The sequence below is a fragment of the Myotis lucifugus genome, unplaced genomic scaffold (genome assembly GCF_000147115.1).
Source record: "Myotis lucifugus unplaced genomic scaffold, Myoluc2.0 scaffold_3, whole genome shotgun sequence".
NCBI classification, from domain to species: Eukaryota; Metazoa; Chordata; class Mammalia; order Chiroptera; family Vespertilionidae; genus Myotis; species Myotis lucifugus.
The window spans coordinates 11,900,884-11,922,377 of record NW_005871051.1 but is presented as its reverse complement, the minus strand read 5'-3'; the positions used below and the strand labels follow the sequence as shown (position 1 = coordinate 11,922,377).

General features: G+C 38.9%; 1 protein-coding gene across 6 annotated transcripts in view; it reads right to left on the bottom strand.

Annotated features, from left to right (window-relative positions):
* MAP2 (microtubule associated protein 2) overlaps window positions 1–21,494 on the bottom strand; it is a 234,166-nt gene that overhangs the window by 169,255 nt on the left and 43,417 nt on the right. The gene's annotated exons all lie outside the window — the stretch shown is intronic.

The following is a 21,494-nucleotide window of genomic DNA, read 5'->3' as shown; positions in this document are numbered from 1 at the left end:
TTCATATATTCCAATGAGATGATACATTATTCTCATGACTGTAGTAATCATTCCACTATGTATAGGTATATCAAATCATCACGTTGCACACCTTCAATATATATATTTTATTTAAAAAATAGAGTACTAGTAAACAAAAAAATGATTAGAAATGAAACTCTTGATTTTTAATCTTAAGGCAGGGGCTTAAGAAAAGTGAACTTTATCATAAAAGAATAAATGATATGTGGATAAAATTGTGGAGATTTTTTGAAAAGGATTTGAGGACACTTTGAGGGACTTCCAAGAGTAATGGCTTTAGTATGTCTGCTTCCACTCAAGCATCTGACTTTATTTTACTTTGATATAAATATTTTTTGCTATAAAGCCAACAGTTCCCAAACTGCTTGCCATAGTACCCTAAGACACCAGAGTAAATTCAGAGAATGGTGAAATATTTTCAATATATGAAAAAACACAGCAGCATCCATCAGGCACCATGCAAATTACTAGCTTGAAGCAGTTCACGGTTTCAATATTAGATTACTGATCATTCTTTTCAATGATACCATTAAGTGTGCAAAATTGTTTTTTAGATGGGGTTCATGATATAAAAGCAAACACTGCATAAATGGTGATGGGAAAATAATTTTTTTAAAGACTTGAAAAAAAGCAGTACACATAAACTCTAGGGGATGAAACACAAAACACAAGTAGTGGGCACATTGCATGCATATACTGTGGAGGTTGAAAAAATAATTTTCCTTCTATCCTAAATTCTCCTGGCAGGACTAATACTCAAATTAACACGGGACAGATAATCAGGAGAAATGGATTATATATGTACACACAGGGGTTCCCTAAGAATAGGGAACCCAAGGACTCGACTCACTGGGCAGTTGAGGCTTCTATGTCATTTTGGACTAAGGAGAGGGAGGTAAGAGTCTGGGGTTTCAAAAGGGAAAGTGGGCAATTCACAGGCAGAGGAAAAAGGGCAAACATGTGAAAGATTCTTGCTGGACCACCCAGGACCATGGGACACGGAGGGAAGACTAACAGACTTCGCTTGGTTTCCCCTTGTGTCCCACATTTAGTTTATATTATACTAAGGCAATGATGGCAAACCTTTTGAGCTCGGAGTGTCAGCATTTTGAAAAACTCTAACTTAACTCTGGTGTCGTGTCACATATAGAAATTTTTTGATATTTGCAACCATAGTAAAACAAAGATTTATATTTTTGATATTTATTTTATATATTTAAATGCCATTTAACAAAGAAAAATCAACCAAAAAAATGAGTTCGTGTGTCACCTCTGACATGCGTGTCCTAGGTTCGCCATCACTGTACTAAGGTGATAGCTTGCTTCCTTTAGGGCCTAAAGTTTAGGCAAGTAAAAGGGAGGGTCAAAGGTTCTTTGTGTCTTTTGCTTCTTAAAAATAACCAGCCTAAAAGAATCAATATCTCATAAAGCACATTTTAGGGTGGCCAACTGCTTCCCCTCAGAACACGTTAACCATGTTGATCATCAATCATCATTCCCTGAGCCAAGCTGGTTCCCCTGTTGCCGGGAGCCATGGGAAGACCACAGAGAACTGTGTATTTGTTTGTGTGCGGTTTTAAACCTCAATTTACCATTTGACCGCAGCCATTTCTTGCTCAAAGCCCTTTGGCATACTAGATCAACGTCCTGATATCTTTCACATTCTTTTATGGAGATTGGATTTTATCTTTTCTACAGTCACTTTCAATATATACTTTCATAGCAAAACCAAAATGATTACTTGAGGAGTTTTTAAAAACTCAGGCTTCATGTTTCATAATGTGATTAGGGAGACATTCCAACTTGTCCCACCACTGCCCCCCAACCTTGTCCCATCTCCAAAACTTCTAGTGATTTTTTTTTCAAAACAGCAAAATTCAAATATAAACTTCATTTCAAATATGAATGTTATTTTAGACACATGAACCTTGCACTTCGTCCACAGGCTTAGCGAAAGAAGAGCACACAGAAGAGCATCGATAGGTATTTGTTAAGTGAATGAAGGTGCTTACTATTGTACCTTTCTGGTGCTTGTCAAATTTAAATAAATAGTTGAACATGCCCCTTTGGGCAGAAATAAGACAAAAAGTCCCACCCTTGCCCCACCTGACTTGCATCAAAAATATTTAATGGAGCCTTAACTGGTTTGGCTCAGTGGACAGAGCATCAGCCTGCAGACTGAAGGGTCCCAGGTTCAATTCCGGTCAAGGGCACATGCCTGGGTTGCGGGCTCGATCCCCCCAGTAGGGGGAGGCAGCCAATCAATGATTCTCTCTCATCATTGATGTTTCTATCTCTCTCTCTCTCCCTCTCCCTCTCTCTCTTCCTCTCTGAAATAAATAAAAATATATTTTAAAAAATAGTTAATGGAAACAAAGTTCTGAGGAAGAAGAGGTGTTCCATTTTGAGCTGATGGACTCACGTTCTCTTGGGGGTTTTGTTTGCTTGCTTTTCTCATTTGAAGGGGGGGCACTTCTATATGCAGCATCAAGAGCAGCTGCTTTGTAAATTAACTCCCCCTACACACACGCACACACTCAACCCAGTTATTAAGCAAATAGGTCCAGAATAGAGAAGATTTATGTAGCCCCAAGGCTCAGTCCTCCCTGTGAACATCTGCCATTTCAAACACACAGATTAAGACTTCTGTGTGGTGTCTTGCTAAACAATGCCCTAAGCATAACTCACATAAGATTCTTATCTGCCACCTAAATTAAGGCAGCTTAACTTAGCAGGCTTTTAAAAGCACCACTTCTCCATCCTCTAAGTCTCCTTCTCCACCTCCCCCCCCCCCACACACACACACAAAGGAAATGTCAGAAAACAATCTTGAGAGTTAATAGCTAAAGCTTTTTATCTTTCTCTTTTTTCAGTGAGACATGATCTCATACCTACGTATTACAAATCATATTGTGATGGTCAGATCAAATTATAAACCCCACAGCAAGCTTTAAGTATGCCCGGTTACAGCTTTTCTTGTAACCAGGCATACTTAATAAAGAGCTAATATGCTAATTAGACCAAACAGCCCAATGTCCTTCCGGACGACCTTCCGGACGAAGCTGGGGATGCGAGGGCTGGCAGAAGCTGCGAGGGCTGGCCGAGGCCCTTGCACAAATTTTGTGCATCAGGCCTCTAGTAAGGAATAAAAACAGAAAGTATCAGACATATTTTAGGTATTAGTTTATCAAGGTCAACTGTCCATTGAAAAGCCACCTTTCACGCGTTCTGTGCTTCTCCCTTCTTCAAGTGACACCTGAGTCTCAATTTACAGAAACTGTTACCGCATAAGTAACAGAAAAGTGACTGTTTGAGTTTCGTTTTACAGCTACAAATTCAGGGAATATTGCCATTGCAAGGCAAATTAAAAATACATTCTCGTCTTTAAATACATTTGTGCTCTTACTTATTTATAATCTTTATATTTTTAAAACACATAGAAGTTGTTGTTTTTTAATACACTTGTTTACTGTGTCAGGGATCCAAAGTTCTTTGTCCTCGAAGAGCTTCCTTAGACTCTAGTGGGATGGAGGTAGTTATGAAAAGACAAAAGGCCATGATACAAAGCAGAACACGCCTGCTGTCGCAAAGAGCTACCGGAGATGAAAGAAGGGGGGCCGGGGGGGGGATGAAATCCTGTTATATAGATAAGGATTCACAGAAGGTGCATTTGAGTTGGGCCCTGAAAAAGGCAAAGGACTTTGATTGCTGGGGATGGAATGGGAAGGAGACCAACCCAGACAATGAACTCAGCAGAAACAAAGTAATGAAAGAAGCAAAGCCCAAGGGATGTTTGGAACAACCTCTGCAGTACCACCCGCTAGAGAAACACATTAGAGCAATAATTGGCTGAAAGGCTAGGCTGGGTCTTTATAGGGAGTAATGACCTTGAATGAAAAGCTGAGGAGGTTGTATAGTTAAATATGTTTAATTTTGTGTGCTAACATGAACCACTGAAGGTTTTATGTTAACAATTGCATAATTAGGACATCCAATCTGGCAGGACTGTATAGACTGGATCAGAGATGAAAAGAATTAAAGGAGATTAGACCTCCTTCAGAAGTCCATGTGAATGGTAATGACCAGTCAACTCAGGTAGAGACTGTCAATATAAAGAAGGAAGAACGCTCTAACGACTGCATAGGCCAATGTCTTAGTCCATCCTGGCTGCCATAACTGAGTACCATAGACTGGGTGACTTAAACAATAGAAATGTATTTGTCACAGTCTGGAGGCTGAAAGTCTGAGATCAGGGTGCCAGCTTGACTTGGTTCTAGTAACAGCCCTCTCTTCCTGGGGCCTGGCTTGTAGACCTCTGCCTTCTCCTTGCGTTTTCACATGGTCACTGTCAAATCAGGGCCCCACATTTGTGAACTTATTTGACATTAACTCCCTCCTGACAGCCTTATCTTTAGGTACAATCACACTTGGGGGTGGGGCTTCAACACAACTCAGCCTAGGGGTCGGTTGGTTATGAGAGGCCTTAGGGGTCGGTTGGTTATGAGAGGCACAGGACAGAGAAAAGGAACCAAGAGAATTCGGAGGCTTAGAAACAGGGAAGGCTGAAGGAAGATCAGGTTGCCGAGCAAGAGTAGAGAATGATAGGGAAAGTTTTTATCCATGCTATATTTCAGTTTCCTACAGGATAAGCAAGGGAAAGTATTCATCAGACATGTAACCTATTCATGGGGCCTATGACTTTATGTGATATGCAAAAGAGTGAAATCTTACTTAAAATTAAAACAAAACAAAAAGAAATGAAAATTGTGCTGATATATTTAGGCCAAAATATATCAAGATACAACCAGAAGTGTATGTGTATGTTCCAGATCATAGACTTAGGTTGTCTATGGAATATTTAATCACATTTAGCCTTGAGATAGCTATAACGTTCACAGAGTCCTGGCTGTGTGTAAGCCCATATTGTTCTTAATGAATGCCATATCCTGCCTGCCAGGCTCTGGGCTACTCTGGGTCAGTGACCCAGCAAGTCCATGTTTGTATCATAATGTTGTATACGGCACACAGTCAGGGATGCATGAATGTGGAATGAGTCACCCTCCGGAAAAAGAGGCTGGGTGGTGGGCACCTCTAGACTTTGTATTACTCATATAACACAACAGCATAGGAAGCTAGGCACTAGGTATGCCTCTTAATAGGATGTTCCATACTTTGACATGTTCACTGTAGGTTCTGTAACAATGATTGGAAATACAGGTTAAAGCTAAAGAGGACCAGGTCCATAAATTATATTTAATTCACCCATCTACTGTAACAACACCAGAGAAAAATGAGCAGGTGATGCAGGAACTAGAAATAATAATAAGAACACATTTAAAGTGAATAATTTTCAAATGACTCGGTCATGGAATTTGTTTCATGAACACTATAGTACAGTAAGTCCTCACCGAAGGTCCTCAATAGGTTCTTGGAAACTGTGACTTTGGGTGAGAGATGTGTACCACTGGCTAAGAGATATAAATAAGAGTTTAGATCCTAGGCCCTATTTCTGGTCACGTAAACATCACCAAACTTTTGAATAAAACCCCAAAACACTTCTAATATTAAGCATTGAAACAAATGTGAGCTATATATTCACTTAAGAAAGAATAGAAACAAGTAAGAGAATGACTTTCCAGCCCACTTATTCCAGTTTCAGAGTCACTGGTGGTTGGAGCCTGTCTTGGCAGCTCAGGTGCAAGGCAGGAACCAGCCCTGGACAGGACCCCCTTCCATCACAGGGCCACTCCCACCCACACTCACTCAGACAGGAACAATTTAAATACAATCCACACGCCTGCACATCCTTGGGATGTGGGAGGAAACCTGTTTGAACAACACAAGTTGGAACTGAGTGAGTCCACTTATATGCGGATTTTTTCAATAAATACATATAATACTATAAATGTATTGTATCTTCCTTATGATTTTCTTAACATTTTTCTAGGTTACTTTATTGTAAGAATACAGTAGATAAGACAATAACAAAATATATGTTTGCTGACTATGTTATAGGTATAGCTCCCTCCCAGTTAACACTGGCTATTAAGTTTTTGGGGAGTCAAAAGTTATATACAGAATTTTGACTGCACAAGAGGTCGGCACCCCTAGCCCCTGTGTTGTCAAGTGTCAACTGTATTTTCTTTTAATGTTTTGTTTTCAAGTTAGGGCACTGATGGCTTTTCTTCACTGCATAATTCCTTAAGGAATTCTGGTATATTCAAATTCAGGTAATATCATATAGGTAAGCATGCTTTAGAAAAAATTTTTTTTTTTAAATATATTTTATTGATTTTTTACAGAGAGGAAGGGAGAGAGATAGAGAGTTAGAAACATCGATGAGAGAGAAACATCGATCAGCCGCCTCCTGCACATCCCCTACTGGGGATGTGCCCGCAACCCAGGTACATGCCCTTGACCGGAATCGAACCCGGGACCTTTCAGTCCGCAGGCTGACGCTCTATCCACTGAGCCAAACCGGTTTCGGCATCTTCTTTTTAATTTTATCAGTGTTGGGCGTATAGATAGTTTAAGAAGTTAATTTATGCGAGGCTTATGATGAAACTCAGCAGTAAGTAGTATGAGTTATTTGAGGCCTACACTGTATCTGAATAACACTGCATTTATTTTGATAATGAGATAATACAGTGGAATCTGAAAAAGCCAATAAGCTTATTTCTTACAATATGAAAACCTATCTGCTCACTCAAACCACCAGTCTTTAAAATCTGAGGTTTCCGCCTGGCCGGTGTGGCTCAGTGGTTGGGCTTTGCACTATGAACCAGGAGGTCGAGGTTCGATTCCCAGTCAGGGACCATGCCTGGGTTTCAGGCTCGGTCCCCAGTGTGGGGTGTGTAGGAGGCAGCCAATTAATGATTCTCTCTCATCATGGATGTTTTTATCTCTCTTCTCTCCCTTTCCCTTCCTCTCTGAAAGCAATAAAAATATATTTTTAAAAATAATAAAAAAAATAAAATCTGCGGTTTCCTTTGAAATTATTTTAGTAAAGTGAATGAATTATATATTCAAAATCTTTAACAGAGCACCATCTCATTAGGATTTACAAGTGAATTTTGAAATGGTGTGGGATACATGCGAGGCATCCATGGAACAGGTAATATGCTGCTTGAGCCTAACATCAAGATGTCTCTTAAGATTAATGCCACAAGCTAGATTTTTCTCAAATTCGGAAAGTACACATTCTCCTAGCCCCACCAAATGTTTTTTGGTGTTTTTTTGTCATCTCAGTGAAACCTGCATTTCAAAGGAAAAGCAGCTATAGGCAATCCTTAAACAATAAAGCAAATCTGTTCCCCAAAGCTCTAATTTCCTGAAAACTCTAATAAGGCTCTCACAAGCCAAGTTGGAGCATTCCACACATTTCTGGACCCACTTCTCTGAGGTAGAGGTGTTCTCCAGGGTGAATGTGGTGCCTTTACCTCCTACATCTGTTGTTATAGCTATTTCCAGCATAATTTAATTAAAAGTGGCAAATTCCAAAAAGAGGTATAAAATGACTGACTTTAAAAGTATTTATTATAAAGAACATTTTCACTCATTTTAATATTAATATGGCATTTCATGTGACATACAAGGAACCAAAAAAAAAAGGTCAGAATTTGAACATAACAATGAGAAATCCTATGTCTGGAACAAATGTAGCTGCAGCAAAAGTTAAGGTTTCCTGTAAGTCTAAAAGCATTAATGTAGGAAACAGATCTGCAGTTACCACATGTTAAATAGTAAGTACTTTCTCAGACTCCACTATCCCTCAACTATACCAACCAAGGGTTAAAGCTTTAATTTTACCCCAAAGCAGCAATGGACCAAAAAGCATTATAGCAAAATGAAAATTGCTTAAATTAACTGTACATCTTTTCCCTATAATTCACATATAGGCCGTCATATACTTATACATTTTCAGCCATTTATATAAATCTATAAGGAAAATACTCAAATGGTGGTTAAAGTTCTAATCCTGTCAATTTAATGCTCCATATAACTGAATTACTGCTGTATGGCTAACTGGAAGGTTTATGGCCTGATTGTGGTCCCAGACACTGCTTCATCAGGATTTTACTCTAAGACTGTTTTCCCAACAAATGGGGCGCACTTGGGAGTTAGTTATTTACCCTTTTTACTAATGACTTTTGAATACCTGCTTATCTAGGGACAGAGATATAATGGTGGTCAGTAAGTTAACAAGGTTCCTGCCCTTTTGGAACTTGCATCTCTCTAATAAAACATAAATACATAGGAGAGTCATGACTGCTGGGAGAAAATAAAGCAGGGTAAGGGGTGAGTGAGTGACGGCCGGGAGCTCTTTCTATCCCCAGTTTCAGCAGCAAGAAAGAAGTAGAAGCTGAAATTACATTTATCAAAGCAAGAAAACTAGACCCTCACCTGATGATCTATCAAATGGGAACATTTCAACCAGCAGATCCTGACCTACAACTACTCCTCAAGTTAAAAAGTGTAAAGGTAACACATTCACGTGAAGTCTGAAAGTGCACAAAAAGTACACTGTGTGGAGTGGTGTGGGGTTTTAGTAGTAATACTTCTGCCAACACTAAAACTAAGATCTTACATTTGTAGGACTTAAGTTCTTGCACATAAAGACTTGCTTAATCCTGTAAACTAAGATACCTCGTTTGACCTAGATTTAGTTGACTCTCAGGCATGACACCTGCTTCCCAAGGAAAGGTAATCTTTAGTAATGGGCTATCCTCAATTGTTAGCTTGCCAGAGTGTCAAATGTCGTGTAAGGAAGAAAATAATCAAGAGGCAAAGAAAAACAAATGACCTCATTTTTGATATCATCATGCCATGAAATGTTTCCAAATAATAACATATGCTTCATTTCCCAACTTTTGACCTAATGATCATTAAAAAAAGAAGTTACAGAAGGTGGGTTCTAGAATCCATCCATAATGAATTGATTAAACCTTCTTGCTTGGGCCAGGCACAAAATTATTTACAATCGCCGCTCATAGAATCCCTGTTGGTACATCACTCTTCAGCCAGGGAGCTGAGAGGGGAATAAGCTCTGACAGCAGCCAGGCAACGCAAGCACTGCCCCATGTGACTCACAGGAAGAAGCCGGAACTAACCCGCACAGCAGGTCACCTTGCCACTTCTCAGCACTGGGCAATTGACAACCCGGAGCCACAGCAGAGTAACTATATACACTCGTTAGCAGTTAGAGAAAGTCAAAGGCCTCTCCCTGTCTGTAATGAGGAAGCCAATTACCAACTCCTGTTGTGTGTGTGTCCGGTCACAGTCTCCCTGCACAATTGCTATTGTGCTTCCCTCTGCCCATGTCAATGTGCCTTCAGGAACTGAGCTAGAAGATTTAAGTTCTTTCACAAGAATGGTTTTTAAGTAATGGCTGACAGGGGGCCTTGAAATAATCCAGGGGCATTATTTCCTGGCCATCCCAAATCAAAAGGGCCAACTTGCTTTAAGGCAGAGTGGAAACACAAAATAAGTCTTGCCAGTCTTGCAGTCATTTGCTCCCAAGCAAATTCACTGGGAAAGATAAGATTCTGTGGCATGATGCATCAAAGAAATGACCTTGACTTCCTGGTGGCGAAATGTAACCCACTGACCACATATCAGCAAACATCCACCGCTGCAGAGGGCAGCCTGTGCTTCCTGCTGGCCTCGGGGGCAGGTAGTTTATTGTTTTCACAGTCAACACCAATGGCACCCACAAGAGTTAAACTCATTTTTTTCCAAATGCAAATGAGTTTGTCTTTACATCATCCTTAGGAAGATAAGAGGTGTAGGGCCTTTACTCTTATATTTGAAAAAGAGAATCAACCTTCAGGAGATCAAAGCAATGTCCTAAGGTCATCTACGCTGTCAGAAACACCATGAGGCCCAGCACCAAGTTTCGAGATGGGCTGATAACCTGGGTGAGGTTAAGGGAACTGGCAGAAAATGCTGCATCATCAATCTTCCGGAAGGGCTCTGAGCCTTGACAAAAATCTCTCCCAGCGTCACACACCTGTCCAGGCTCCGTGCATTCCATTAATCCTCCCAAGATAAAAAGATGGTTAGAAGTAAATGGTGTGTGCTCTCTGAAGGCAAAACATGCCAACTTTGGGAAATACTTCGAAAGATGACTACAGACTCTGGCGTTGCCATAGGGGACATTGAACAGTGAATTATGAGATTTTGGCCTCAAATTTCAAAATGCATTTTTTTCTTGTATATAAACAGGAACCATTATAGGTATACTGTACCAACAGGAAAGCTCAATTTCTCCTTCTACTCACTCTAGTTTCCTTCTCTCTTGCACAGACATTGAACCCAACAAGTATCTTGCAAATTAAACTCCACCTCAGAGTCAGCCTCATCAAATCCCAATTGTGACAAAGGCCAAAGGGGTCTTCCTCAAAACGTGAATGCTGCATGGGACACGGTCTCTTTTCTTCTGGGTTAACTCTGTGCTACAGTCACATAAGCCTGACGTGACTGTTACTTATCTTTCACTGTGGAGAGAAAGCCTCAGGATGAAGCCAGGACTTCAAGATGAAGCAGAACATGGGATGAAGAGAGAATGATGGTGGTTGGAAGGAGAGAGAGAGAGAGAACACAAACATGTGAGAGCAAGGGGAAGAACAAGACTGATGCAATGATCACATTGGAAAACCTGGACCCTGCCATGTGTACAAGTAGCACTCCTGGTTATTTTTACTTTAGTTTACTCATTTGAGTTAAGGTTCCCCCATCCCCTATTTATAGGTGGAAGATTATGAGTAAATCCTGATAGCAAATCTTATTATTAACTTCAAATAATCTGTTTTGACTGACATATAAAGCAGGTCCATGTTTGGTCAATGCCTGCCCATGGACTCTAAGTGTGTAATAAAGAAAAAAAGAAAGCTTTAGATCATCTCAATTGCAAGTCACTTTTCAAAGCCAATAATGTGTGATTCCAACAACAAATAAAGCAATACTAGCTTGTAGGAATATGTGAAAATTTTACCAGGTATCCAATTCATAGACTCAGCCAGCAAATCAATATTATTCAAAATTAAATGTATAAGAACAAAAAGTATACCATAGTTTTACTGTCCCCGTGTAAACTAGAATCTAGTAATTTACCTCCAAATGGAATAAAAGGTTGCAGTTAATAAAGTCAACTGGCTCTAGAAGTAGTGGAGTCTACTAATTATTATACTGTATTCTAAAGTTCTGTTTTTCCCTTTTTCTAAGGAAGATTCTCATCTTTGGCAGAATATTATCACACTTTCTCTTTGATCTAGTGATCATATACTGGGTTTAAGTTTTGTTAATTACTTTTAGTCCATGTTCATGTTCACTTAAACCCTATCAGCTATTTCAAGATGTGTATTATTAAGTAAGGAATGGTGAGAAAAACTGTGAAAAATATCCAGTGCAGCTTCATCTGTCACACCTTAATTAAATTTATATGACATATTCAAGTAAAGCAAAGGAAGCAGCAGCAGTAATAAGGCAGGTTCATCGGTTTAATCTTACAAACAATTTTTGGACTCCCTACTAGCAACTCATTTGTCTTTTGGTGTACAATTTGAAAAAGGTTGGAATGTTCAATGACTGCACCTGCTGGGGCAGAGAAGTTATAATATACCAAGTCTTTCTTAAAGATTTCATTAACAACTTAAAAAAAAATTTTGGCTGCTGTTTTTGAGGGGATGATAAAACACTGAGAACTAAAATATTGTTTTATATAGTGCAAAGTTATGCTCTTTTCCACCTCAAGCTAGAAATTAAATACCCGGTGTTTAATTACCACAATCTCTGAATTTTTCTATAATTTGTTGGCTCCGAGCTTGTATTACTCATCCATGTATTATGCGTTTGGCTCAGAGAACTCTCTGAGATCAGCATTGTTACTTACTTTTACAGATAGGAACTAACAAAGCAAATTAAGTACCATATATTTGAGCTTCAGAATTTAAGTTCTTTTTTCAGTCTTTTTTAAATGGAATTTATTGGGTGACACTGGTTAACAAAGACAAGCACCATATGATTTTACTCATATGTGGAATCTAATGAGCAAAATGAACTAACAGCAAAATAGAGACAGATTCATAGATAGAGAGCAGGCTGACAGCTGGGGAGTGGAAGGATTGAGCAGTTAAGCTCCTTATTGTCTAGTACCAGACAATTGATCAAAAAAGTATTTCTATTAATACAGTTCCATATCTTAAGCAAATAATTACATAACTTAAAAATATATTTACATGAACAAAGTAGTGTAAATGTCAATGTAGTTGCTATAATGAAGCTTTATATAAATTATCTGTAGTATTAGTAATATCATTTCAGCAGGTACCAATGCCAATTTCAAGGAAAATCCACAGGATTTCTTCTTTTGTTAATTCTAATTATATAGAGAGCCTTATAAAAAATGAGATATATATATATATTTTGCAAAACTGCTTCAAGAAAATAATCGCTTGCTTCTGTAACTTGAAAATGAATCAGCAACTGGTAGGGTATCAGAAGTTAATATTTGTTGTTTTCACTATTTGGAACACTTCATTACAACTGTCTCTCAATAAATAAAACTGCTTAAGTGAAAGCAAGTCCATAAAACTGTGTGACTGGGTAAATGCTAGATACTTCTTTACAAAGTTGTCTCCAACCCCGAAGAGTCTATAAAGCTATTTAATTTCATTCCATTTACAACAGTGTGCAAAATATGAGCAACTCCTTTAAGACAAATATCCCAGGACATGATGAAAATAATTTACATTTAGATACATCCAGAAAAGAAATGGGAAACTTACCAACAAAATAAAAATGTGGAACCTTATAGTGTGTCGAAGGTAGCCGCCACTGCAAGTTGGTATTTTAATAATGTATGATAAACAGCAGCAGGAACTAAATTATTTACACCTGCCTGCTGACACACAATGGGAGAGTGAACCGTGCAACGAGAGAGACAAGTAGCTGTGATGTGCTGGATGTCCGCAACACAGCCGTCTCGTACTGTTCATGTTTCATGTTCTCCATGAGGCTTTGTGAGTTGCATTTCACATATCCAGAACCATTGTGAAGACTTGGCAATACTAAAACATTTGCCATTAGTTGTTAGACAAATAAGCTAATACTCACTGAGCTGACAGGCTCTCTTCTAGATACCTTCAATATGTGACCTCACATGATCCTTTTCATAAACTAATGACATAGATAATGTTCTGGTCACCTCCCCCCTTACAGAGATAAGCATCTTTGGCAGTAAAGGTCACGTGTAAAGGGCATGGTCGGGATTGGAATCTGTGCTGCTTGGTTTCAGAAACCAGGCTCCTCACCACGGTAAACAATGTCCTTCCCTTAGAGGTAACCGGAGCAAGAATGACATGTTGGCCATGATTTTTTGTTTGTTTCTCCCCCACCTAATCGATCCAAACCAGCTCTACTACACTTCAGCCTGGGTGGCACTTCCCCGGGGCCATAGAATGAGAGTCACCCAGCAATATTTTTAATGTCGGAACTGTCAGAGTGGGCAGACAGAGAAGACAGAGGTGGGAGCGAAGGAAACCTAGATAGAGACAGAGACAGACTTAAAGAGCCATTTAAAATCCATGTTGCTTTGGTAAAGAATAACCTGATGCTCTCTTTTCCTCCACCAGGTACAACTGTAAAGGGATTTAGACATAGAGTAGACTTCACATGCATGCAGCTAAAGCAATGGAAAGAAAAACTTGTTTTATTGTCTTTATTTTTAACTGATTTTTTAAAGATAGAGCCATACTATGTGTTACAGTTTGGTTTTTTCATATTTGGTTGTTCTGGTTGTCTACTTTTGTACATAACTTTTTATTCTGAAATCGTTTAAGCCTCATAAGAAGTTGTAAAAGTGGTCCAGGTTACTCACTCACTACCTCTCACCCAGCAGCCCCCAGTTCCATCATTCATTTTTTTTTGCATAAGAGAAAGTGAATGGGTCACTTTCTTTGTTTCCAAATCTACCATCTGCAAAGGAGAAAAAAAACAAGACTCGTGCAGAACGCACGCCGCTGGCCTGCAAGGTGGCTTCGCTGCGTGACTCTTGAGGAAGCTTTGAGCAGACGGAGTCAAACCCCGGCCTTGACTGTTAAACCTGCTGGCAACCTGCCCTCACACAGTATGGCCTTCGTCATGGGTGCCAGCAAGACTTGGCCTCATTTAAAAAGAAAAATCGCTCAACCCATCTTTGTGGTAAAGTTTCTGGACGCTTAACTGAATTCAATTAAGACAGGAAAAAGGATTTGCCTTAATATATGCAGAAAAAAAAAATCTTTGTTTTAAAGTTTTCCTCCAAAGAGCTCACTTTTCTCCAATGAGAAAAGACATTTAGTTTAGGATAAGAAAGATGAATTATAATAAAGAAAACTTAAAAGGCTCTGTAATAAGACAGATTACATTCAAGAGCAATATTTAGGTATGGGTTAAGGGAACAGCTGGCACAATTAAGGCCGGAGTGTGCAGCCGAGGACTGAAAAAAAAAATGAAGAGCATTTAATCATATGGACATTGTGTATTTTTCAAGAAATAAAACCCCCAATGTTGCTTTTCCCAGGCTAAGGTTAGTGAAAAAGCTCTGAGACTGTTTTTATTACACTGGGCTCTCTGCCCAGCTTCCATCACCATTAGGGAAATGGGGCTTGGACCAGGGTAGTATGTTTCACTGTCAAGACAGCTTATGGAGAGCAGCAATGTATTTCCTGAATTACCTCCTGAATTATAAGTAGAGCCGTATAAGAAAACGGCCCAACTGCAGGTTAGGCTAGTTTACCTCCTTCTGTAAATGGACCTCTTTCTTCAGCATCTGTTTACTGAGAAGGTTAATTCCTAAGTAAGGGAGACCATCTTAAGTCAGAGGTCAATGGATCTTATTTCTAAGTGACTGCTATCACTTTTAGATGGACAGGACTCTTATATTTCCAAAATTAGGATCTACCGTTGTGTCCTTGAGGAAGACCTCAGTGGAAAATTCGCAACAGTTTTTAAAGTATTTTCTAGATAGACGTTTCTTCTACAGTGCCTTGCTTCTATCTTGGAAGATAGGAAAATTGCTTTTCAAGATGACAAATCCTCACTGTAATAAAATACATTCAAGCTAAAAGAGGGGGGAGGGAATCATTTCACTATTGAACGTGTCTTTTACTCTGAGGGAGAAAACAGAAAGCTCTGTCTAGTAAAAACTCAGCATGTACTGACTTCACACTAACGCTCTCACAATGTTCCTGGAGACTCTTCATGGAAGACTCTAGAATACTAGTCCATTGTGATCCACCCTATTCATGTTTCTTGTACTTTAATCATTTATACCTATATTCCAAAGAAGTTGAGATAATTATATAGTGTTAAAGTCAAAGACAATGTTAAAACACAGAAGAATGAATAGACACAAAGACTGATACTTATTTAGAATTGATACATGAATAAAAGCTAAGAACTGTAGTTCAAAAAGTTTATTTTTTTTTGGATATGCATAAAACCAGAAAGATGGTTGTGCCCCTTTGAACATAGAAAATATTGATTTGACCTCTAAATTATACCTGACTATTTAACATAATTTCTGGTTATAAGTTTTGTAAGAGTTTTCCTATCATATATATCCTTAGTCAAAATATGAATAGGGCTACTAAACATGTATGGCTACTAAACTATTATGTTTGCCTTAATATTATAAAATATTGTGTTCTCGGGACAAATGCATTAAAGTACGAATTAAAGGAAACACTTGGCTTTTCAGTTGAGTTGTACAGTGGCTAAAATAAATAAAAAAACAGCCACAATTTATATTTTTATAGTAAGTAAATAAAAGACACAATTTCACAAGTATGTATTTTTAAAATCTGATTAGAAGGTGGGTTTATATTCCCTGACTTGTCATTTGTCTGATACGTGTACATGTATAAAAACTTGGTAGGATGCTACTTCCTTTACCCAAACTTCATGACATAATGCAAATCGCTTCATTGTAATAGGTTGTGTTTAAGGATATATAACTATAAATCAATTTTTCAGTCTGCTGGACCAAGATAAGGAATAGAGCAAAAACTCACTCCTCTTCATACACACAGAAATTTGTTTGGTAGGGAAAATATGCTTTCAGCTCAATGAAGCATAACAGTGAAAAGCCATCACTTGCAAAAAGTCTCTATTGCACATTATATTTGAAACTAGAGGCCCGGCGCACAGATTGATGCACATTGAAAGGAAATTAATTAGAAGAAATATTTTAATATCGCTATTTGCCCTTTCTCTATAATAGAAGTGTCAACCAAATTCACAATCAACAATGACAGATCAAAACACTGTGCAATTGGAGCCAGTGAGAGCTTTACATGTATCACACATGCGTGAGTCAGCTTAGCCTTTTATATATATAGAATAAACTTGCTTAATTAGATCTGATTTCTGATTTAGCTAAACTGTTTCTAGCCCAGTGAAGCACCCCAACTTCTCTTTCAGGTAATTGTCATCAACACAGCAGTAAATATCAACATGAAGCAGATTATTATTGTAGATCACACAGGGAGAACAAAGGGTAAAATATTTAACTGCAGCAGTGTTTGACTATATTCTGTGCAATGAGAAAACCTGAGATCATTTAAAAGGTCCACCATTTCTTTCTTCTTTTCAATCAGGTCAAGTTTCTAAACTTTCTAAATCTCTGTTTTCTGGATAATGAAAAGAAAATAGAATTCTACTGAGTCTCCTATCTACCTACTCCAGGACTTCTGTGAGGATCAAATGAGATGAGGCATGGGAAAACGCTTCATAGACATTTGGTTAAAGTGTAAAATGTTTGCACCTAGCTACAAAGCAAGTCGTGTTCCTGGGCTGAAGAAACTCCAAGGAGGCTAGTCACTAGGGCAGTGATGGCGAACCTATGACACGCGTGTCAGAGGTGACACGCGAACTCATTTTTTTGGTTAATTTTTCTTTGTTAAATGGCATTTAAATATATAAAATAAATATCAAAAATATAAGTCTTTGTTTTACTATGGTTGCAAATATCAAAAAATTTCAATATGTGACACAGCACCAGAGTTAAGTTAGGGTTTTTCAAAATGCTGACACGCCGAGCTCAAAAGGTTCGCCATCACTGCACTAGGGAGAAGAAGCCAGGCATTGCTATATGATGTCATTACCCAGCACCCATAGCGACCGTTTTCAAGCTGGGCTGGGCAGGGCTGTGGGATGTATTTTGTGCCATGGGGTCTTGGTGGCGTTGGCTGCGATTTGGTGGCATGTCGCTCTGGGGTGGTGGCGGGGCCTGTGTCCCACTTGGGGGAAGCTGAGTGTTGCTTTGTCAGTGCCAGGTCTGTGGTGTCGTTTCTTTGTAAATGGCCAGTGCGCATCATGGCAGCTCCTGTGTTGAGTGTCTGCCCCCTGGTGGTCAGTGCGTGTCATAGTGACCAGTCAGACGGTTGGACGGACACTTAGCATTTTAGCCCTTTATGGTGATCCCTATTAGGAGAGAGAGGATATGACCAAATTGTATTCAGAAATGCTACTGTATGAACTGAGAAAATAATCTTTGCTCTCCTCATGCCTATTAATATGTTTAAAGTACATGTGTATAGGTAAGCTTGAAATAACAATTGCCAGGCATTTTGCTCACTGTGTAATAAAATATTACTAAACTTTATTTGTCTGAAAATCACTCATTTCAAGCTTCAAGCAGCACTCCTTTGTCCTAATATTTTGTAATTTAGTTAAATTGCTATTTGTTATTTATATGCACATTTAATTTTTGTACTAAATATGCATTTGTGTAATAACATATTCAGAATACATATAACATACAAATTTTGTAATATTTTTGTAAAAGCATATATGAAAATATATGCCTTCCCCCTGTCTCTTTTTCATAACAATACTAATCTCCAAATTGGGGAATACCGAATATAATGGAAAACCATTTTCCTAAAGAAAATCTTTTCCAAAAGATTATGCATTGTTCCTGGGCTAATGGAATAATCAATCATTAAATTATTTTACAACTTATCTGATTGCCTTTCTACCATTCTATATTATATAGATCACATGAAGAATTCATGATTTTCCTTTCTGGCTAAGAAAAACTAACCAGCTAATAAAACATCTGTGGCAAAGTTACTGTCTTTAGGCACTTACCTCATTTGGCTCCACTGAATTGCAATGACTTCCTAAAACTTATTAGATCAAGGTTAAGTACATCTCCAAAGATCAAACCACAAATCAGCTATAACCAAAATTGCTTTGGTTACATTCATCTCCTGGCAGAATGCCTGTATCTCAAACTTCACTTGGGTTAACCACTAAAGATTGCATCTAAGACAATAAGTATTCCTTTCAAAATCTGACCCCAAATTGTTTCAGCGTCAGAAAACACAACGAATCAGGTTTGTGAAATGTGCGTCAAGTACTGGGAAGTACACACTCAGCTGGTGAAACCAAAAAAGAAATAGTGCAAGGATTGCATGGGGTGAATAAATACAGCCAGTCAGAAATAGTAAATATGCAATACTATTTTTAAAAAATATATGCAAGGGCTAAAGATTTACAAATTGCCAGATTCACAATTGCAAAAACAGTCAGGGATGAAAAGTACAGAATAGGGAATATAGTCAATAATATTGTAATAACTATGTATAGTGCCAGAGGGGTACTAGGCTTATGAGGTTTATCACTTTGTCAGGTATATAAAATGTCTAATCACTACACTATACATCTGAAACTAATATAATATTATATGTCAATTGTAACAGGAAAAAATTTAAATTCTTTAAGGTAAAATAAAATAGAGGTATGTCTCATATACACTTCATAGGGTTCTGTTAAAAATAATTGTAAACTTTTACTTTATAGGCCAAACCCACCTTAAAAGAGGAGACAACTATACATTTCTATTGTATCTCTATCTCTATCCCCAACTAAAAAGCTTAAAATAAAATCCAGACATTTCAGAGTGAATCGTTTTCAATCTTGGGAAACAAAAGGCAAGGACAGCAAGCTGTCACTTTTCCTGAGCTTTAGGCAGGTCACTTTACAAGACCATGGTAACTCAGGGTGGGCTCTGCCCACCTGAACTCCAGCCAAAATGAGGCAGAAAGCCAAGAACCATGGTATTCAATAGCTCCTTGATACTTTTCAGCTTGGTGTTACATACCGGCAGCAATCCTAAGGGTCCCATTTTTTCCTTAATAAACCTAGTTGCCAACTTAAATCCCTATCTAATGGCCCAGACACACACTTGCTCCAAAGGGCATCAATAATAATATCTCAAAAGGTCTCCAAATGAAAATTAAAAATCAATAGCGACATAATATATATTTGCCTTATTTTCATAACATCTATATATAAAAACAGGTAATATGCAAATTAGCCGGGTGTCATGAAGGGCTCAGGAGGAGGCTGCATCACGACCGCTCAGGAGGAACTGCACACACAGATGGGTGAGAGGAAACTGCGTGCCACCCCCCACCCCAGCGGACACACCCCTGGTGGGTGGCGGCCAGAGCAAAGCAGCCCCAGTCCCAGATGCCTGGCGGTGGCTGGAGCAAAGCAGACCAGGTCCCGGGGGGTGGCGGCAGCAGCCAGAGCGAAGCAGCCCGGGTCCTGGGTGCTGGAGGGAAGCTGGTGCCAGTAGGCCTATTCTTGCACGAATTTTCGTGCATCGGGTCTCTAGGATTTAATATAATTACCTAATGGAAAATTGTTAAGATGAAATGAGGGTCAGGATGGGGGACAGCAAGGGAGTTGACTTTGAAAACCCCTTTTAACCAGTAAATTTGACCCATTCCTTTTCTCCACATAACATTAAAATGCAATCTCATTTGCACAAGCCTCTGTTAAGCCTCATTAAAGCCAGAAATGCTGATAATAGAAGCCAGGTTTATGTGTTTTCAAGTTCATCATAAAAATGTCTCCTTATTTGGTGTTTTAAAAAGTAACAAGCCTTTGTTCTTCAAGGATGAAAACCAATTTCAAGGTAGTGACTTATATTCAATGAAAGAATGTGGGCTTCATTGTAGAATAGTTTTTCCTTATTTATTTTTCATTACATGGGGAGAGGAAGCAGGGGCATGAGGCCAATTATTTAAATATTTGGATACAAGGCTCTCATTGCCCTTAAAAACTTTTAAATAATTTTGAGATACTAACCTCTTTATACAAATACACCTAGAATTTTAGGGAAAAAAGTGTTAAAAAACCATTAATATCCTTCCCCTTCCATAGAGCTCCTACTTTTATTTATTAATTCAATGGTTACAGGGCATATATATAATGGTAACCAAAAACAGAGCCAGTTTTCCATTCTGAAAAGGTTTACAATCTAGTAGAGGAGGCAGGTATTCTTAAAATAATAAATATTCTAAGATAGTTTTAAAATAATTAAAAACAAAAAGGTGTTCTGAGGCAAAGGAACATGAAAGGGTTCGAGTTAAGAATTCCTTGAATGTGTAGAATGAATCAGAGTTAACCAGAAAGGGGGAAGGTGGGCGACAGCGTGAACTAAAAGAAACTGCATATAGTCTAAAAAAAAGAGAGAAACAAGGCATATTTGAGGTAAAATGTGGCAAAGCAGAGACTGGTGGGTGTGATCAAACTAGGGAAGCAGGCAAGAGTCAGACCATGTAGAACCTTGTAAGTCATGGAATGATTTATATTTGTACCAGAAGACAAATGGGGAGCCACTAAAGGCCTTTATTCAGGGACATGAATACTGGCAGATTTGTGTTTTTACAAGGTTAATCTACTTACTTCAATGATTTTCAACCAGTGTGCCAAAATAATTTTTGAAACATTCAATAACTAACTTTTTACTCAGGGGCAGTAACCTCTTTTCCCTTAGATTGTCAAATAAAAAAATTACAACAGGATTCACGGAAGATGGCCACGTAGGTAAATGCCTGTACTCACTGCCTCCCACAACCACATCAAAATTACAACTAAAATACAGAACAATCATCATCCAGAACCGATGGAAAGCTGGCTGACTGGAAGTCCTACAACTAGAGAAGTAAAGAAGAAAGCACACTGAGACTGGTTGGAGGTGCAGAGGCGCAGAACGGGCTGATGATTGGGAGGGAGATTATTTCTGTGGAGGCTTTCCAGAGAAGCAAGGGGTCCTAACCCCAAACCAGATGCCCAGCCCAGGGTTTCAGAGCTGGGAAAAGAAGTCTCCATAACTACAGGCTGTAAAAAACAGTGCGGATTGGGGCTCAGTGACACAGAGGCTGCTGGAGACCCAGCTGTTCCTCTTAAAAGGCCGGTACCATGAACTGAACTTACAAGGTACTGCTTCCTCTGAGCTCCAGCACCAGGGCAAGGCTCTGGGGAACACAGACACACATGAGGAGAAACTGGATTGTGTGGCATCAGGGCAGGAACTCGGAGGCAGATTTCTCCCAGACAGAGGTGTTCGCAGGAATCATTGTTCCTATGCTGGGAGCTCCCTGGTCACAGGGCTGACTGGCAACCATTTCTATTTT